The sequence below is a fragment of the Ambystoma mexicanum genome, chromosome 1p (genome assembly GCF_040938575.1).
Source record: "Ambystoma mexicanum isolate Mex_15411 chromosome 1p, UKY_AmexF1_1, whole genome shotgun sequence".
Lineage (NCBI taxonomy): Eukaryota > Metazoa > Chordata > Amphibia > Caudata > Ambystomatidae > Ambystoma > Ambystoma mexicanum.
In genome coordinates this window covers 1,027,062,723-1,027,080,875 of record NC_090921.1, presented here as the reverse complement: position 1 = coordinate 1,027,080,875, position 18,153 = coordinate 1,027,062,723, and the positions used below count along the sequence as shown (strand labels likewise).

At 41.4% G+C, this 18,153-nt stretch overlaps 8 non-coding genes across 8 annotated transcripts; all 8 read left to right on the top strand.

The window, feature by feature from the left end:
- Positions 1–321: 321 nt before the first annotated feature.
- On the top strand, positions 322–407 carry TRNAY-AUA (transfer RNA tyrosine (anticodon AUA)). Its single transcript is given in 2 exon segments — positions 322–358; positions 372–407. It is a non-coding gene; the product is annotated as a tRNA-Tyr (tRNA).
- A 1,206-nt stretch (positions 408–1,613) lies between these two features.
- On the top strand, positions 1,614–1,699 carry TRNAY-GUA (transfer RNA tyrosine (anticodon GUA)). Its single transcript is given in 2 exon segments — positions 1,614–1,650; positions 1,664–1,699. It is a non-coding gene; the product is annotated as a tRNA-Tyr (tRNA).
- Positions 1,700–2,259: 560 nt separating this feature from the next.
- Positions 2,260–2,345, top strand: TRNAY-AUA (transfer RNA tyrosine (anticodon AUA)). Its single transcript is given in 2 exon segments — positions 2,260–2,296; positions 2,310–2,345. It is a non-coding gene; the product is annotated as a tRNA-Tyr (tRNA).
- A 2,496-nt stretch (positions 2,346–4,841) lies between these two features.
- Positions 4,842–4,927, top strand: TRNAY-GUA (transfer RNA tyrosine (anticodon GUA)). The gene is given in 2 exon segments: positions 4,842–4,878; positions 4,892–4,927. It is a non-coding gene; the product is annotated as a tRNA-Tyr (tRNA).
- A 3,142-nt stretch (positions 4,928–8,069) lies between these two features.
- Positions 8,070–8,155, top strand: TRNAY-GUA (transfer RNA tyrosine (anticodon GUA)). Its single transcript is given in 2 exon segments — positions 8,070–8,106; positions 8,120–8,155. It is a non-coding gene; the product is annotated as a tRNA-Tyr (tRNA).
- Positions 8,156–8,713: 558 nt separating this feature from the next.
- Positions 8,714–8,799, top strand: TRNAY-GUA (transfer RNA tyrosine (anticodon GUA)). The gene is given in 2 exon segments: positions 8,714–8,750; positions 8,764–8,799. It is a non-coding gene; the product is annotated as a tRNA-Tyr (tRNA).
- A 560-nt stretch (positions 8,800–9,359) lies between these two features.
- TRNAY-AUA (transfer RNA tyrosine (anticodon AUA)) lies at positions 9,360–9,445 on the top strand. The gene is given in 2 exon segments: positions 9,360–9,396; positions 9,410–9,445. It is a non-coding gene; the product is annotated as a tRNA-Tyr (tRNA).
- A 1,205-nt stretch (positions 9,446–10,650) lies between these two features.
- On the top strand, positions 10,651–10,736 carry TRNAY-GUA (transfer RNA tyrosine (anticodon GUA)). Its single transcript is given in 2 exon segments — positions 10,651–10,687; positions 10,701–10,736. It is a non-coding gene; the product is annotated as a tRNA-Tyr (tRNA).
- Positions 10,737–18,153: the final 7,417 nt, after the last annotated feature.

The window sequence follows — 18,153 nt, the reverse complement described above, 5'->3', positions numbered from 1 at the left end:
GATTTCTCAAGGGAAATGGGAGAACACTATACACCATCCAAGATATTAAAATATTGTCAAGGCCGAACACTGATGAATACTCTGAGGAGATGGCCTGTGAGGCGCCGCCTTTCAACTTTTCCTCCTTAGTATGGTGGTCAGTAACATGCGGGAGACTGCGGAGGCGGTCATTTTTTTAATTGGGAACTGATATGCTTTTACTCAATTCGGGAACCTCACAAGCCAAATTTGTAGTATTTTGCACGAATTGCAAGAGATGTTTGCATATCGACGGTTGAAGTGGAAGCTCGAATTGAGCTTGCTAGAGAACGGTTTGCCAAGCCTTCGATAGCTCAGTTGGTAGAGCAGAGGGCTATAGTGGTAAAACAGGCATCCTTAGGTCGCTGGTTCAAATCCAGATTGAAGGACTTTTGCCAAATGCAAATTTTATTGAATACTTGGAAAGTAAAATACTTGGAAAATAAAATAACAGACAATTTATAATTATATTATATTTCATCACTGAAAATAGATGCCTTTTGCTTTGAGGCTGTGGCCACGTTATGTTTCTGTCCAACACCAATCTTCATTGGTTTCCTGTGAGGTGTTTTGGATCCCCATCTCTTGCTATGAACTGGCAAAACAGCAGAATCCCCTTGACAATCTTGATTTCTCAAGGGAAATGAGAGAACACTATACACCATCCAAGATATTAAAATATTGTCAAGGCCCAACACGGCTGAATACTCAGAGGAGATGGCCTGTGAGGCGCCGCCTTTCGACTTTTCCCCCTTAGTATGGTGGTCAGTAACATGCGGGAGACTGCGGAGGGGGTCATTTTTTTAATTGGGAACTGATGTGCTTTTACTCAATTCGGGAACCATTCAAGCCAAATTTGTAGTATTTTGCACAAATTGCAAGAGATGTTTACAAGTCGACGGTTGAAGTGGAAGCTCGTATTGAGTTTGCTAGAGAATGATTTGCCAAGACTTCGATAGCTCAGTTGGTAGAGCCGAGGACTGTAGTGGTAAAACAGGCATCCTTAGGTCGCTGGTTCAAATCCGGCTCGAAGGACTTTTGCCAAATGCACATTTTATTGAATACTTGGAAAGTAAAATACTTGGAAAGTAAAATAACAGACAATTTATAATTATATTATATTTCATCACTGAAAATAGATGCCTTTTGCTTTGAGGCTGTGGCCACGTTATTTTTCTGTCCGACACCAATCTTCGTTGGTTTCCTGTGAGGTATTTTGGATCCCCATCTCTTGCTATGAACTGACAAAACAGCAGAATCCCCTTGACAATCTTGATTTCTCAAGGGAAATGGGAGAACACTATACACCATCCAAGATATTAAAATATTGTCAAGGCCGAACACTGATGAATACTCTGAGGAGATGGCCTGTGAGGCGCCGCCTTTCAACTTTTCCTCCTTAGTATGGTGGTCAGTAACATGCGGGAGACCGCGGAGGGGGTCATTTTTTTAATTGTGAACTGATGTGCTTTTACTCAATTCGGGAACCTCACAAGCCAAATTTGTAGTATTTTGCACGAATTGCAAGAGATGTTTGAATGTCGACGGTTGAAGTGGACGCTCGTATTGAGCTTGCTAGAGACTGATTTGCCAAGCCTTCGATAGCTCAGTTGGTAGAGCGGAGGACTGTAGTGGTAAAACAAGCATCCTTCGGTCGCTGGTTCAAACCCGGCTCGAAGGACTTTTGCCAAATGCACATTTTATTGAATACTTGGAAAGTAAAATACTTGGAAAGTAAAATAACAGACAATTTATAATTATATTATATTTCATCACTGAAAATAGATGCCTTTTGCTTTGAGGCTGTGGCCACGTTATTTTTCTGTCCGACACCAATCTTCGTTGGTTTCCTGTGAGGTGTTTTGGATCCCCATCTCTTGCTATGAACTGACAAAACAGCAGAATCCCCTTGACAATCTTGATTTCTCAAGGGAAATGGGAGAACACTATACACCATCCAAGATATTAAAATATTGTCAAGGCCGAACACTGATGAATACTCTGAGGAGATGGCCTGTGAGGCGCCGCCTTTCAACTTTTCCTCCTTAGTATGGTGGTCAGTAACATGCGGGAGACTGCGGAGGCGGTCATTTTTTTAATTGGGAACTGATATGCTTTTACTCAATTCGGGAACCTCACAAGCCAAATTTGTAGTATTTTGCACGAATTGCAAGAGATGTTTGCATATCGACGGTTGAAGTGGAAGCTCGAATTGAGCTTGCTAGAGAACGGTTTGCCAAGCCTTCGATAGCTCAGTTGGTAGAGCAGAGGGCTATAGTGGTAAAACAGGCATCCTTAGGTCGCTGGTTCAAATCCAGATTGAAGGACTTTTGCCAAATGCAAATTTTATTGAATACTTGGAAAGTAAAATACTTGGAAAATAAAATAACAGACAATTTATAATTATATTATATTTCATCACTGAAAATAGATGCCTTTTGCTTTGAGGCTGTGGCCACGTTATGTTTCTGTCCAACACCAATCTTCATTGGTTTCCTGTGAGGTGTTTTGGATCCCCATCTCTTGCTATGAACTGGCAAAACAGCAGAATCCCCTTGACAATCTTGATTTCTCAAGGGAAATGAGAGAACACTATACACCATCCAAGATATTAAAATATTGTCAAGGCCCAACACGGCTGAATACTCAGAGGAGATGGCCTGTGAGGCGCCGCCTTTCGACTTTTCCCCCTTAGTATGGTGGTCAGTAACATGCGGGAGACTGCGGAGGGGGTCATTTTTTTAATTGGGAACTGATGTGCTTTTACTCAATTCGGGAACCATTCAAGCCAAATTTGTAGTATTTTGCACAAATTGCAAGAGATGTTTACAAGTCGACGGTTGAAGTGGAAGCTCGTATTGAGTTTGCTAGAGAATGATTTGCCAAGACTTCGATAGCTCAGTTGGTAGAGCCGAGGACTGTAGTGGTAAAACAGGCATCCTTAGGTCGCTGGTTCAAATCCGGCTCGAAGGACTTTTGCCAAATGCACATTTTATTGAATACTTGGAAAGTAAAATACTTGGAAAGTAAAATAACAGACAATTTATAATTATATTATATTTCATCACTGAAAATAGATGCCTTTTGCTTTGAGGCTGTGGCCACGTTATTTTTCTGTCCGACACCAATCTTCGTTGGTTTCCTGTGAGGTATTTTGGATCCCCATCTCTTGCTATGAACTGACAAAACAGCAGAATCCCCTTGACAATCTTGATTTCTCAAGGGAAATGGGAGAACACTATACACCATCCAAGATATTAAAATATTGTCAAGGCCGAACACTGATGAATACTCTCAGGAGATGGCCTGTGAGGCGCCGCCTTTCAACTTTTCCCCCTTAGTATGGTGGTCAGTAACATGCGGGAGACTGCGGAGGGGGTCATTTTTTTAATTGGGAACTGATGTGCTTTTACTCAATTCGGGAACCTCACAAGCCAAATTTGTAGTATTTTGCACGAATTGCAAGAGATGTTTGCATGTCGACGGTTGAAGTGGAAGCTCGTATTGAGTTTGCTAGAGTTGTTTTGCCAAGCCTTCGATAGCTCAGTTGGTAGAGGGGAGGACTGTAGTGGTAAAACAGGCATCCTTAGGTGGCTGGTTCAAATCCGGCTCAAAGGACTTTTGCCAAATGCACATTTTATTGAATACTTGGAAAGTAAAATACTTGGAAAGTAAAATAACAGACAATTTATAATTATATTATATTTCATCACTGAAAATAGATGCCTTTTGCTTTGAGGCTGTGGCCACGTTATTTTTCTGTCCAACACGAATCTTCATTGGTTTCCTGTCAGGTGTTTTGGATCCCCATCTCTTGCTATGAACTGGCAAAACAGCAGAATCCCCTTGACAATCTTGATTTCTCAAGGGAAATGAGAGAACACTATACACCATCCAAGATATTAAAATATTGTCAAGGCCCAACAAGGCTGAATACTCTGAGGAGATGGCCTGTGAGGCGCCGCCTTTCAACTTTTCCCCCTTAGCATGGTGGTCATTAACATGCGGGAGACTGCGGAGGGGGTCATTTTTTTAATTGGGAACTGATGTGCTTTTACTCAATTCGGGAACCTCACAAGCCAAATTTGTAGTATTTTGCACGAATTGCAAGAGATGTTTACAAGTCGACGGTTGAAGTGGAAGCTCGTATTGAGTCTGCTAGAGAATGATTTGCCAAGCCTTCGAAAGCTCAGTTGGTAGAGCTGCGGACTGTAGTGGTAAAACAGGCATCCTTAGGTCGCTGGTTCAAATCCGGCTCGAAGGACTTTTGCCAAATGCAAATTTTATTGAATACTTGGAAAGTAAAATACTTGGAAAATAAAATAACAGACAATTTATAATTATATTATATTTCATCACTGAAAATAGATGCCTTTTGCTTTGAGGCTGTGGCCACGTTATGTTTCTGTCCAACACCAATCTTCATTGGTTTCCTGTGAGGTGTTTCGGATCCCCATCTCTTGCTATGAACTGGCAAAACAGCAGAATCCCCTTGACAATCTTGATTTCTCAAGGGAAATGAGAGAACAGTATACACCATCCAAGATATTAAAATATTGTCAAGAACCAACACGGCTGAATACTCTGAGGAGATGGCCTGTGAGGCGCCGCTTTTCAACTTTTCCCCCTTAGTATGGTGGTCAGTAACATGCGGGAGACTGCGGAGGGGGTCATTTTTTTAATTGGGAACTGATGTGCTTTTACTCAATTCGGGAACCTCACAAGCCAAATTTGTAGTATTTTGCACAAATTGCAAGAGATGTTTACAAGTCGACGGTTGAAGTGGAAGCTCGTATTGAGTTTGCTAGAGTTGATTTGCCAAGCCTTCGATAGCTCAGTTGGTAGAGCGGAGGACTGTAGTGGTAAAACAGGCATCCTTAGGTCGCTGGTTCAAATCCGGCTCGAAGGACTCTTGCCAAATGCACATTTTATTGAATACTTGGAAAGTAAAATACTTGGAAAGTAAAATAACAGACAATTTATAATTATATTATATTTCATCACTGAAAATAGATGCCTTTTGCTTTGAGGCTGTGGCCACGTTATTTTTCTGTCCAACACGAATCTTCATTGGTTTCCTGTCTTGTGTTTTGGATCCCCATCTCTTGCTATGAACTGGCAAAACAGCAGAATCCCCTTGACAATCTTGATTTCTCAAGGGAAATGAGAGAACACTATACACCATCCAAGATATTAAAATATTGTCAAGGCCCAACACGGCTGAATACTCTGAGGAGATGGCCTGTGAGGCGCCGCCTTTCAACTTTTCCCCCTTAGTATGGTGGTCATTAACATGCGGGAGACTGCGGAGGGGGTCATTTTTTTAATTGGGAACTGATGTGCTTTTACTCAATTCGGGAACCTCACAAGCCAAATTTGTAGTATTTTGCACGAATTGCAAGAGATGTTTACTAGTCGACGGTTGAAGTGGAAGCTCGTATTGAGTTTGCTAAAGAATGATTTGCCAAGCCTTCGATAGCTCAGTTGGTAGAGCGGAGGACTGTAGTGGTAAAACAGGCATCCTTAGCTCGCTGGTTCAAATCCGGCTCGAAGGACTTTTGCCAAATGCAAATTTTATTGAATACTTGGAAAGTAAAATACTTGGAAAGTAAAATAACAGACAATTTATAATTATATTATATTTCATCACTGAAAATAGATGCCTGTTGCTTTGAGGCTGTGGCCACGTTATGTTTCTGTCCAACACGAATCTTCATTGGTTTCATGTGAGGTGTTTTGGATCCCCATCTCTTGCTATGAACTGGCAAAACAGCAGAATCCCCTTGACAATCTTGATTTCTCAAGGGAAATGAGAGAACACTATACACCATCCAAGATATTAAAATATTGTCAAGGCCCAACACGGCTGAATACTCTGAGGAGATGGCCTGTGAGGCGCCGCCTTTCAACTTTTCCCCCTTAGTATGGTGGTCAGTAACATGCGGGAGACTGCGGAGGGGGTCATTTTTTTAATTGTGAACTGATGTGCTTTTACTCAATTCGGGAACCTCACAAGCCAAATTTGTAGTATTTTGCACGAATTGCAAGAGATGTTTACAAGTCGACGGTTGAAGTGGAAGCTCGTATTGAGTTTGCTAGAGAATGATTTGCCAAGCCTTCGATAGCTCAGTTGGTAGAGCGGAGGACTGTAGTGGTAAAACAGGCATCCTTAGGTCGCTGGTTCAAATCCGGCTCGACGGACTTTTTCCAAATGCAAATTTTATTGAATACTTGGAAAGTAAAATACTTGGAAAGTAAAATAACAGACAATTTATAATTATATTATATTTCATCACTGAAAATAGATGCCTTTTGCTTTGAGGCTGTGGCCACGTTATTTTTCTGTCCGACACCAATCTTCGTTGGTTTCCTGTGAGGTGTTTTGGATCCCCATCTCTTGCTATGAACTGACAAAACAGCAGAATCCCCTTGACAATCTTGATTTCTCAAGGGAAATGGGAGAACACCATACACCATCCAAGATATTAAAATATTGTCAAGGCCGAACACTGATGAATACTCTGAGGAGATGGCCTGTGAGGTGCAGCCTTTCAACTTTTCCTCCTTAGTATGGTGGTCAGTAACATGCGGGAGACTGCGAAGGCGGTCATTTTTTTAATTGGGAACTGATGTGCTTTTACTCAATTCGGGAACCTCACAAGCCAAATTTGTAGTATTTTGCAAAAATTGCAAGAGATGTTTACAAGTCGACGGTTGAAGTGGAAGCTCCTATTGAGTTTGCTAGAGAAAGGTTTGCCATGCCTTCGATAGCTCAGTTGGTAGAGCAAGGACTGTAGTGGTTAAACAGGCATCCTTAGGTCGCTGGTTCAAATCCGGCTCGAAGGACTTTTGCCAAATGCACATTTTATTGAATACTTGGAAAGTAAAATACTTGGAAAATAACATAACAGACAATTTATAATTATATTATATTTCATCACTGAAAATAGATGCCTTTTGCTTTGAGGCTGTGGCCACATTATTTTTCTGTCCAACATCAATCTTCTTTGGTTTCCTGTGAGGTGTTTTGGATCCCCATCTCTTGCTATGAACTGGCAAAACAGCAGAATCCCCTTGACAATCTTGATTTCTCAAGGGAAATGAGAGAACACTATACACCATCCAAGATATTAAAATATTGTCAAGGCCCAACACGGCTGAATGCTCTGAGGAGATGGCCTGTGAGGCGCCGCCTTCAACTTTTCCCCCTTAGTATGGTGGTCAGTAACATGCGGGAGAATGCGGAGGGGGTCATTTTTTTAATTGGGAACTGATGTGCTTTTACTCAATTCGGGAACCTCTCAAGCCAAATTTGTAGTATTTTGCACGAATTGCAAGAGATGTTTACAAGTCGACGGTTGAAGTGGAAGCTCGTATTGAGTTTGCTAGAGAATGATTTGCCAAGACTTCGATAGCTCAGTTGGTAGAGCCGAGGACTGTAGTGGTAAAACAGGCATCCTTAGGTCGCTGGTTCAAATCCGGCTCGAAGGACTTTTGCCAAATGCACATTTTATTGAATACTTGGAAAGTAAAATACTTGGAAAATGACATAACAGACAATTTATAATTATATTATATTTCATCACTGAAAATAGATGCCTTTTGCTTTGAGGCTGTGGCCACATTATTTTTCTGTCCAACACCAATCTTCTTTGGTTTCCTGTGAGGTATTTTGGATCCCCATCTCTTGCTATGAACTGACAAAACAGCAGAATCCCCTTGACAATCTTGATTTCTCAAGGGAAATGGGAGAACACTATACACCATCCAAGATATTAAAATATTGTCAAGGCCGAACACTGATGAATACTCTGAGGAGATGGCCTGTGAGGCGCCGCCTTTCAACTTTTCCTCCTTAGTATGGTGGTCAGTAACATGCGGGAGACCGCGGAGGGGGTCATTTTTTTAATTGTGAACTGATGTGCTTTTACTCAATTCGGGAACCTCACAAGCCAAATTTGTAGTATTTTGCACGAATTGCAAGAGATGTTTGAATGTCGACGGTTGAAGTGGACGCTCGTATTGAGCTTGCTAGAGACGGATTTGCCAAGCCTTCGATAGCTCAGTTGGTAGAGCGGAGGACTGTAGTGGTAAAACAAGCATCCTTCGGTCGCTGGTTCAAACCCGGCTCGAAGGACTTTTGCCAAATGCACATTTTATTGAATACTTGGAAAGTAAAATACTTGGAAAGTAAAATAACAGACAATTTATAATTATATTATATTTCATCACTGAAAATAGATGCCTTTTGCTTTGAGGCTGTGACCACGTTATTTTTCTGTCCAACACAAATCTTCATTGGTTTCCTGTGAGGTGTTTTGGATCCCCATCTCTTGCTATGAACTGGCAAAACAGCAGAATCCCCTTGACAATCTTGATTTCTCAAGGGAAATGAGAGAACACTATACACCATCCAAGATATTAAAATATTGTCAAGGCCCAACGCGGCTGAATACTCTGAGGAGATGGCCTGTGAGGTGCCGCCTTTCAACTTTTCCCCCTTAGTATGGTGGTCAGTAACATGCGGGAGACTGCGGAGGGGGCATTTTTTTAATTGGGAACTGATGTGCTTTTACTCAATTCGGGAACCTCACAAGCCAAATTTGTAGTATTTTGCACAAATTGCAAGAGATGTTTACAAGTCGACGGTTGAAGTGGAAGCTCGTATTGAGTTTGCTAGAGTTGATTTGCCAAGCCTTCGATAGCTCAGTTGGTAGAGCGGAGGACTGTAGTGGTAAAACAGGCATCCTTAGGTCGCTGGTTCAAATCCGGCTCGAAGGACTTTTGCCAAATGCAAATTTTATTGAATACTTGGAAAGTAAAATACTTGGAAAGTAAAATAACAGACAATTTATAATTATATTATATTTCATCACTGAAAATAGATGCCTGTTGCTTTGAGGCTGTGGCCACGTTATGTTTCTGTCCAACACGAATCTTCATTGGTTTCATGTGAGGTGTTTTGGATCCCCATCTCTTGCTATGAACTGGCAAAACAGCAGAATCCCCTTGACAATCTTGATTTCTCAAGGGAAATGAGAGAACACTATACACCATCCAAGATATTAAAATATTGTCAAGGCCCAACACGGCTGAATACTCTGAGGAGATGGCCTGTGAGGCGCCGCCTTTCAACTTTTCCTCCTTAGTATGGTGGTCAGTAACATGCGGGAGACTGCGGAGGCGGTCATTTTTTTAATTGGGAACTGATATGCTTTTACTCAATTCGGGAACCTCACAAGCCAAATTTGTAGTATTTTGCACGAATTGCAAGAGATGTTTGCATATCGACGGTTGAAGTGGAAGCTCGAATTGAGCTTGCTAGAGAACGGTTTGCCAAGCCTTCGATAGCTCAGTTGGTAGAGCAGAGGGCTATAGTGGTAAAACAGGCATCCTTAGGTCGCTGGTTCAAATCCGGCTCGACGGACTTTTTCCAAATGCAAATTTTATTGAATACTTGGAAAGTAAAATACTTGGAAAGTAAAATAACAGACAATTTATAATTATATTATATTTCATCACTGAAAATAGATGCCTTTTGCTTTGAGGCTGTGGCCACATTATTTTTCTGTCCAACATCAATCTTCTTTGGTTTCCTGTGAGGTGTTTTGGATCCCCATCTCTTGCTATGAACTGGCAAAACAGCAGAATCCCCTTGACAATCTTGATTTCTCAAGGGAAATGAGAGAACACTATACACCATCCAAGATATTAAAATATTGTCAAGGCCCAACTCGGCTGAATGCTCTGAGGAGATGGCCTGTGAGGCGCCGCCTTTCAACTTTTCCCCCTTAGTATGGTGGTCAGTAACATGCGGGAGAATGCGGAGGGGGTCATTTTTTTAATTGTGAACTGATGTGCTTTTACTCAATTCGGGAACCTCACAAGCCAAATTTGTAGTATTTTGCACGAATTGCAAGAGATGTTTGAATGTCGACGGTTGAAGTTGAAGCTCTAATTGAGCTTGCTAGAGACTGATAGGCCAAGCCTTAGATAGCTCAGTTGGTAGAGCAGAGGACTGTAGTGGTAAAACAGGCATCCTTAGGTCGCTGGTTCAAATCCGGCTCGAAGGACTTTTGCCAAATGCAAATTTTATTGAATACTTGGAAAGTAAAATACTTGGAAAGTAAAATAACAGACAATTTATAATTATATTATATTTCATCACTGAAAATAGATGCCTGTTGCTTTGAGGCTGTGGCCACGTTATGTTTCTGTCCAACACGAATCTTCATTGGTTTCATGTGAGGTGTTTTGGATCCCCATCTCTTGCTATGAACTGGCAAAACAGCAGAATCCCCTTGACAATCTTGATTTCTCAAGGGAAATGAGAGAACACTATACACCATCCAAGATATTAAAATATTGTCAAGGCCCAACACGGCTGAATACTCTGAGGAGATGGCCTGTGAGGCGCCGCCTTTCAACTTTTCCCCCTTAGTATGGTGGTCAGTAACATGCGGGAGACTGCGGAGGGGGTCATTTTTTTAATTGTGAACTGATGTGCTTTTACTCAATTCGGGAACCTCACAAGCCAAATTTGTAGTATTTTGCACAAATTGCAAGAGATGTTTACAAGTCGACGGTTGAAGTGGAAGCTCGTATTGAGTTTGCTAGAGTTGATTTGCCAAGCCTTCGATAGCTCAGTTGGTAGAGCGGAGGACTGTAGTGGTTAAACAGGCATCCTTAGGTCGCTGGTTCAAATCCGGCTCGAAGGACTTTTGCCAAATGCACATTTTATTGAATACTTGGAAAGTAAAATACTTGGAAAATAACATAACAGACAATTTATAATTATATTATATTTCATCACTGAAAATAGATGCCTTTTGCTTTGAGGCTGTGGCCACATTATTTTTCTGTCCAACATCAATCTTCTTTGGTTTCCTGTGAGGTGTTTTGGATCCCCATCTCTTGCTATGAACTGGCAAAACAGCAGAATCCCCTTGACAATCTTGATTTCTCAAGGGAAATGAGAGAACACTATACACCATCCAAGATATTAAAATATTGTCAAGGCCCAACTCGGCTGAATGCTCTGAGGAGATGGCCTGTGAGGCGCCGCCTTTCAACTTTTCCCCCTTAGTATGGTGGTCAGTAACATGCGGGAGAATGCGGAGGGGGTCATTTTTTTAATTGTGAACTGATGTGCTTTTACTCAATTCGGGAACCTCACAAGCCAAATTTGTAGTATTTTGCACGAATTGCAAGAGATGTTTGAATGTCGACGGTTGAAGTTGAAGCTCTAATTGAGCTTGCTAGAGACTGATAGGCCAAGCCTTAGATAGCTCAGTTGGTAGAGCAGAGGACTGTAGTGGTAAAACAGGCATCCTTAGGTCGCTGGTTCAAATCCGGCTCGACGGACTTTTTCCAAATGCAAATTTTATTGAATACTTGGAAAGTAAAATACTTGGAAAGTAAAATAACAGACAATTTATAATTATATTATATTTCATCACTGAAAATAGATGCCTTTTGCTTTGAGGCTGTGGCCACGTTATTTTTCTGTCCGACACCAATCTTCGTTGGTTTCCTGTGAGGTGTTTTGGATCCCCATCTCTTGCTATGAACTGACAAAACAGCAGAATCCCCTTGACAATCTTGATTTCTCAAGGGAAATGGGAGAACACCATACACCATCCAAGATATTAAAATATTGTCAAGGCCGAACACTGATGAATACTCTGAGGAGATGGCCTGTGAGGCGCAGCCTTTCAACTTTTCCTCCTTAGTATGGTGGTCAGTAACATGCGGGAGACTGCGGAGGGGGTCATTTTTTTAATTGGGAACTGATGTGCTTTTACTCAATTCGGGAACCTCACAAGCCAAATTTGTAGTATTTTGCAAGAATTGCAAGAGATGTTTACAAGTCGACGGTTGATGTGGAAGCTCGTATTGAGTTTGCTAGAGAATGATTTGCCAAGCCTTCGATAGCTCAGTTGGTAGAGCGGAGGACTGTATTGGTACAACAGGCATCCTTAGGTCGCTGGTTCAAATCCAGCTCGAAGGACTTTTGCCAAATGCAAATTTTATTGAATACTTGGAAAGTAAAATACTTGGAAAGTAAAATAACAGACAATGTATAATTATATTATATTTCATCACTGAAAATAGATGCCTGTTGCTTTGAGGCTGTGGCCACGTTATGTTTCTGTCCAACACGAATCTTCATTGGTTTCATGTGAGGTGTTTTGGATCCCCATCTCTTGCTATGAACTGGCAAAACAGCAGAATCCCCTTGACAATCTTGATTTCTCAAGGGAAATGAGAGAACACTATACACCATCCATGATATTAAAATATTGTCTAGGCCCAACACGGCATGAATACTCTGAGGAGAAGGCCTGTGAGGCGCCGCCTTTCAACTTTTCCCCCTTAGTATGGTGGTCAGTAACATGCGGGAGACTGCGGAGGGGGTCATTTTTTTAATTGTGAACTGATGTGCTTTTACTCAATTCGGGAACCTCACAAGCCAAATTTGTAGTATTTTGCACGAATTGCAAGAGATGTTTACAAGTCGACGGTTGAAGTGGAAGCTCGTATTGAGTTTGCTAGAGAATGATTTGCCAAGCCTTCGATAGCTCAGTTGGTAGAGCGGAGGACTGTAGTGGTAAAACAGGCATCCTTAGGTCGCTGGTTCAAATCCGGCTCGACGGACTTTTTCCAAATGCAAATTTTATTGAATACTTGGAAAGTAAAATACTTGGAAAGTAAAATAACAGACAATTTATAATTATATTATATTTCATCACTGAAAATAGATGCCTTTTGCTTTGAGGCTGTGGCCACGTTATTTTTCTGTCCGACACCAATCTTCGTTGGTTTCCTGTGAGGTGTTTTGGATCCCCATCTCTTGCTATGAACTGACAAAACAGCAGAATCCCCTTGACAATCTTGATTTCTCAAGGGAAATGGGAGAACACCATACACCATCCAAGATATTAAAATATTGTCAAGGCCGAACACTGATGAATACTCTGAGGAGATGGCCTGTGAGGCGCAGCCTTTCAACTTTTCCTCCTTAGTATGGTGGTCAGTAACATGCGGGAGACTGCGGAGGGGGTCATTTTTTTAATTGGGAACTGATGTGCTTTTACTCAATTCGGGAACCTCACAAGCCAAATTTGTAGTATTTTGCAAGAATTGCAAGAGATGTTTACAAGTCGACGGTTGAAGTGGAAGCTCGTATTGAGTTTGCTAGAGAATGATTTGCCAAGCCTTCGATAGCTCAGTTGGTAGAGCGGAGGACTGTATTGGTACAACAGGCATCCTTAGGTCGCTGGTTCAAATCCGGCTCGAAGGACTTTTGCCAAATGCAAATTTTATTGAATACTTGGAAAGTAAAATACTTGGAAAGTAAAATAACAGACAATGTATAATTATATTATATTTCATCACTGAAAATAGATGCCTGTTGCTTTGAGGCTGTGGCCACGTTATGTTTCTGTCCAACACGAATCTTCATTGGTTTCATGTGAGGTGTTTTGGATCCCCATCTCTTGCTATGAACTGGCAAAACAGCAGAATCCCCTTGACAATCTTGATTTCTCAAGGGAAATGAGAGAACACTATACACCATCCATGATATTAAAATATTGTCTAGGCCCAACACGGCATGAATACTCTGAGGAGAAGGCCTGTGAGGCGCCGCCTTTCAACTTTTCCCCCTTAGTATGGTGGTCAGTAACATGCGGGAGACTGCGGAGGGGGTCATTTTTTTAATTGTGAACTGATGTGCTTTTACTCAATTCGGGAACCTCACAAGCCAAATTTGTAGTATTTTGCACGAATTGCAAGAGATGTTTGAATGTCGACGGTTGAAGTGGAAGCTCGTATTGAGCTTGCTAGAGACTGCTTTGCCAAGCCTTCGATAGCTCAGTTGGTAGAGCGGAGGACTGTAGTGGTAAAACAGGCATCCTTAGGTCGCTGGTTCAAATCAGGCTCGAAGGACTTTTGCCAAATGCACATTTTATTGAATACTTGGAAAGTAAAATACTTGGAAAGTAAAATAACAGACAATTTATAATTATATTATATTTCATCACTGAAAATAGATGCCTTTTGCTTTGAGGCTGTGGCCACGTTATTTTTCTGTCCAACACGAATCTTCATTGGTTTCCTGTCTTGTGTTTTGGATCCCCATCTCTTGCTATGAACTGGCAAAACAGCAGAATCCCCTTGACAATCTTGATTTCTCAAGGGAAATGAGAGAACACTATACACCATCCAAGATATTAAAATATTGTCAAGGCCCAACACGGCTGAATACTCTGAGGAGATGGCCTGTGAGGCGCCGCCTTTCAACTTTTCCCCCTTAGTATGGTGGTCATTAACATGCGGGAGACTGCGGAGGGAGTCATTTTTTTAATTGGGAACTGATGTGCTTTTACTCAATTCGGGAACCTCACAAGCCAAATTTGTAGTATTTTGCACGAATTGCAAGAGATGTTTACTAGTCGACGGTTGAAGTGGAAGCTCGTATTGAGTTTGCTAAAGAATGATTTGCCAAGGCTTCGATAGCTCAGTTGGAGTGGTAAAACAGGCATCCTTAGGTCGCTGGTTCAAATCCGGCTAGAAGGACTTTTGCCAAATGCAAATTTTATTGAATACTTGGAAAGTAAAATACTTGGAAAGTAAAATAACAGACAATTTATAATTATATTATATTTCATCACTGAAAATAGATGCCTTTTGCTTTGAGGCTGTGGCCACGTTATGTTTCTGTCCAACACCAATCTTCACTGGTTTCCTTTGAGGTGTTTTGGATCCCCATCTCTTGCTATGAACTGGCAAAACAGCAGAATCCCCTTGACAATCTTGATTTCTCAAGGGAAATGAGAGAACACTATACACCATCCAAGATATTAAAATATTGTCAAGGCCCAACACGGCTGAATGCTCTGAGGAGATGGCCTGTGAGGCGCCGCCTTTCAACTTTTCCCCCTTAGTATGGTGGTCAGTAACATGCGGGAGAATGCGGAGGGGGTCATTTTTTTAATTGTGAACTGATGTGCTTTTACTCAATTCGGGAACCTCACAAGCCAAATTTGTAGTATTTTGCACGAATTGCAAGAGATGTTTGAATGTCGACGGTTGAAGTTGAAGCTCTAATTGAGCTTGCTAGAGACTGATTTGCCAAGCCTTAGATAGCTCAGTTGGTAGAGCAGAGGACTGTAGTGGTAAAACAGGCATCCTTAGGTCGCTGGTTCAAATCCAGATTGAAGGACTTTTGCCAAATGCAAATTTTATTGAATACTTGGAAAGTAAAATACTTGGAAAATAAAATAACAGACAATTCATAATTATATTATATTTCATCACTGAAAATAGATGCCTTTTGCTTTGAGGCTGTGGCCACGTTATGTTTCTGTCCAACACCAATCTTCATTGGTTTCCTGTGAGGTGTTTTGGATCCCCATCTCTTGCTATGGACTGGCAAAACAGCAGAATCCCCTTGACAATTTTGATTTCTCAAGGGAAATGAGAGAACACTATACACCATCCAAGATATTAAAATATTGTCAAGGCCCAACACGGCTGAATACTCCGAGGAGATGGCCTGTGAGGCGCCGCCTTTCAACTTTTCCCCCTTAGTATGGTGGTCAGTAACATGCGGGAGACTGCGGAGGGGGTCATTTTTTTAATTGGGAACTGATGTGCTTTTACTGAATTCGGGAACCTCACAAGCCAAATTTGTAGTATTTTGCACGAATTGCAAGAGATGTTTACAAGTCGACGGTTGAAGTGGAAGCTCGTATTGAGTTTGATAGAGAATGATTTGCCAAGCCTTCGATAGCTCGTCGCTGGTTCAAATCCGGCTCAAAGGACTTTTGCCAAATGCACATTTTATTGAATACTTGGAAAGTAAAATACTTGTAAAGTAAAATAACAGACAATTTATAATTATATTATATTTCATCACTGAAAATAGATGCCTTTTGCTTTGAGGCTGTGGCCACGTTATTTTTCTGTCCAACACGAATCTTCATTGGTTTCCTGTGAGGTGTTTTGGATCCCCATCTCTTGCTATGAACTGGCAAAACAGCAGAATCCCCTTGACAATCTTGATTTTTCAAGGGAAATGAGAGAACACTGTACACCATCCAAGATATTAAAATATTGTCAAGGCCCAACACGGCTGAATACTCTGAGGAGATGGCCTGCGAGGCGCCGCCTTTCAACTTTTCCTCCTTAGTATGGTGGTCAGTAACATGCGGGAGACCGCGGAGGGGGTCATTTTTTTAATTGTGAACTGATGTGCTTTTACTCAATTCGGGAACCTCACAAGCCAAATTTGTAGTATTTTGCACGAATTGCAAGAGATGTTTGAATGTCGACGGTTGAAGTGGACGCTCGTATTGAGCTTGCTAGAGACTGATTTGCCAAGCCTTCGATAGCTCAGTTGGTAGAGCGGAGGACTGTAGTGGTAAAACAAGCATCCTTCTGTCGCTGGTTCAAACCCGGCTCGAAGGACTTTTGCCAAATGCACATTTTATTGAATACTTGGAAAGTAAAATACTTGGAAAGTAAAATAACAGACAATTTATAATTATATTATATTTCATCACTGAAAATAGATGCCTTTTGCTTTGAGGCTGTGGCCACGTTATTTTTCTGTCCGACACCAATCTTCGTTGGTTTCCTGTGAGGTGTTTTGGATCCCCATCTCTTGCTATGAACTGACAAAACAGCAGAATCCCCTTGACAATCTTGATTTCTCAAGGGAAATGGGAGAACACTATACACCATCCAAGATATTAAAATATTGTCAAGGCCGAACACTGATGAATACTCTGAGGAGATGGCCTGTGAGGCGCCGCCTTTCAACTTTTCCTCCTTAGTATGGTGGTCAGTAACATGCGGGAGACTGAGGAGGCGGTCATTTTTTTAATTGGGAACTGATATGCTTTTACTCAATTCGGGAACCTCACAAGCCAAATTTGTAGTATTTTGCACGAATTGCAAGAGATGTTTGCATATCGACGGTTGAAGTGGAAGCTCGAATTGAGCTTGCTAGAGAAAGGTTTGCCAAGCCTTCGATAGCTCAGTTGGTAGAGCAGAGGACTGTAGTGGTAAAACAGGCATCCTTAGGTCGCTGGTTCAAATCCAGATTGAAGGACTTTTGCCAAATGCAAATTTTATTGAATACTTGGAAAGTAAAATACTTGGAAAATAAAATAACAGACAATTTATAATTATATTATATTTCATCACTGAAAATAGATGCCTTTTGCTTTGAGGCTGTGGCCACGTTATGTTTCTGTCCAACACCAATCTTCATTGGTTTCCTGTGAGGTGTTTTGGATCCCCATCTCTTGCTATGAACTGGCAAAACAGCAGAATCCCCTTGACAATCTTGATTTCTCAAGGGAAATGAGAGAACACTATACACCATCCAAGATATTAAAATATTGTCAAGGCCCAACACGGCTGAATACTCAGAGGAGATGGCCTGTGAGGCGCCGCCTTTCGACTTTTCCCCCTTAGTATGGTGGTCAGTAAAATGCGGGAGACTGCGGAGGGGGTCATTTTTTTAATTGGGAACTGATGTGCTTTTACTCAATTCGGGAACCTCTCAAGCCAAATTTGTAGTATTTTGCACGAATTGCAAGAGATGTTTACAAGTCGACGGTTGAAGTGGAAGCTCGTATTGAGTTTGCTAGAGAATGATTTGCCAAGACTTCGATAGCTCAGTTGGTAGAGCCGAGGACTGTAGTGGTAAAACAGGCATCCTTAGGTCGCTGGTTCAAATCCGGCTCGAAGGACTTTTGCCAAATGCACATTTTATTGAATACTTGGAAAGTAAAATACTTGGAAAGTAAAATAACAGACAATTTATAATTATATTATATTTCATCACTGAAAATAGATGCCTTTTGCTTTGAGGCTGTGGCCACGTTATTTTTCTGTCCGACACCAATCTTCGTTGGTTTCCTGTGAGGTATTTTGGATCCCCATCTCTTGCTATGAACTGACAAAACAGCAGAATCCCCTTGACAATCTTGATTTCTCAAGGGAAATGGGAGAACACTATACACCATCCAAGATATTAAAATATTGTCAAGGCCGAACACTGATGAATACTCTCAGGAGATGGCCTGTGAGGCGCCGCCTTTCAACTTTTCCCCCTTAGTA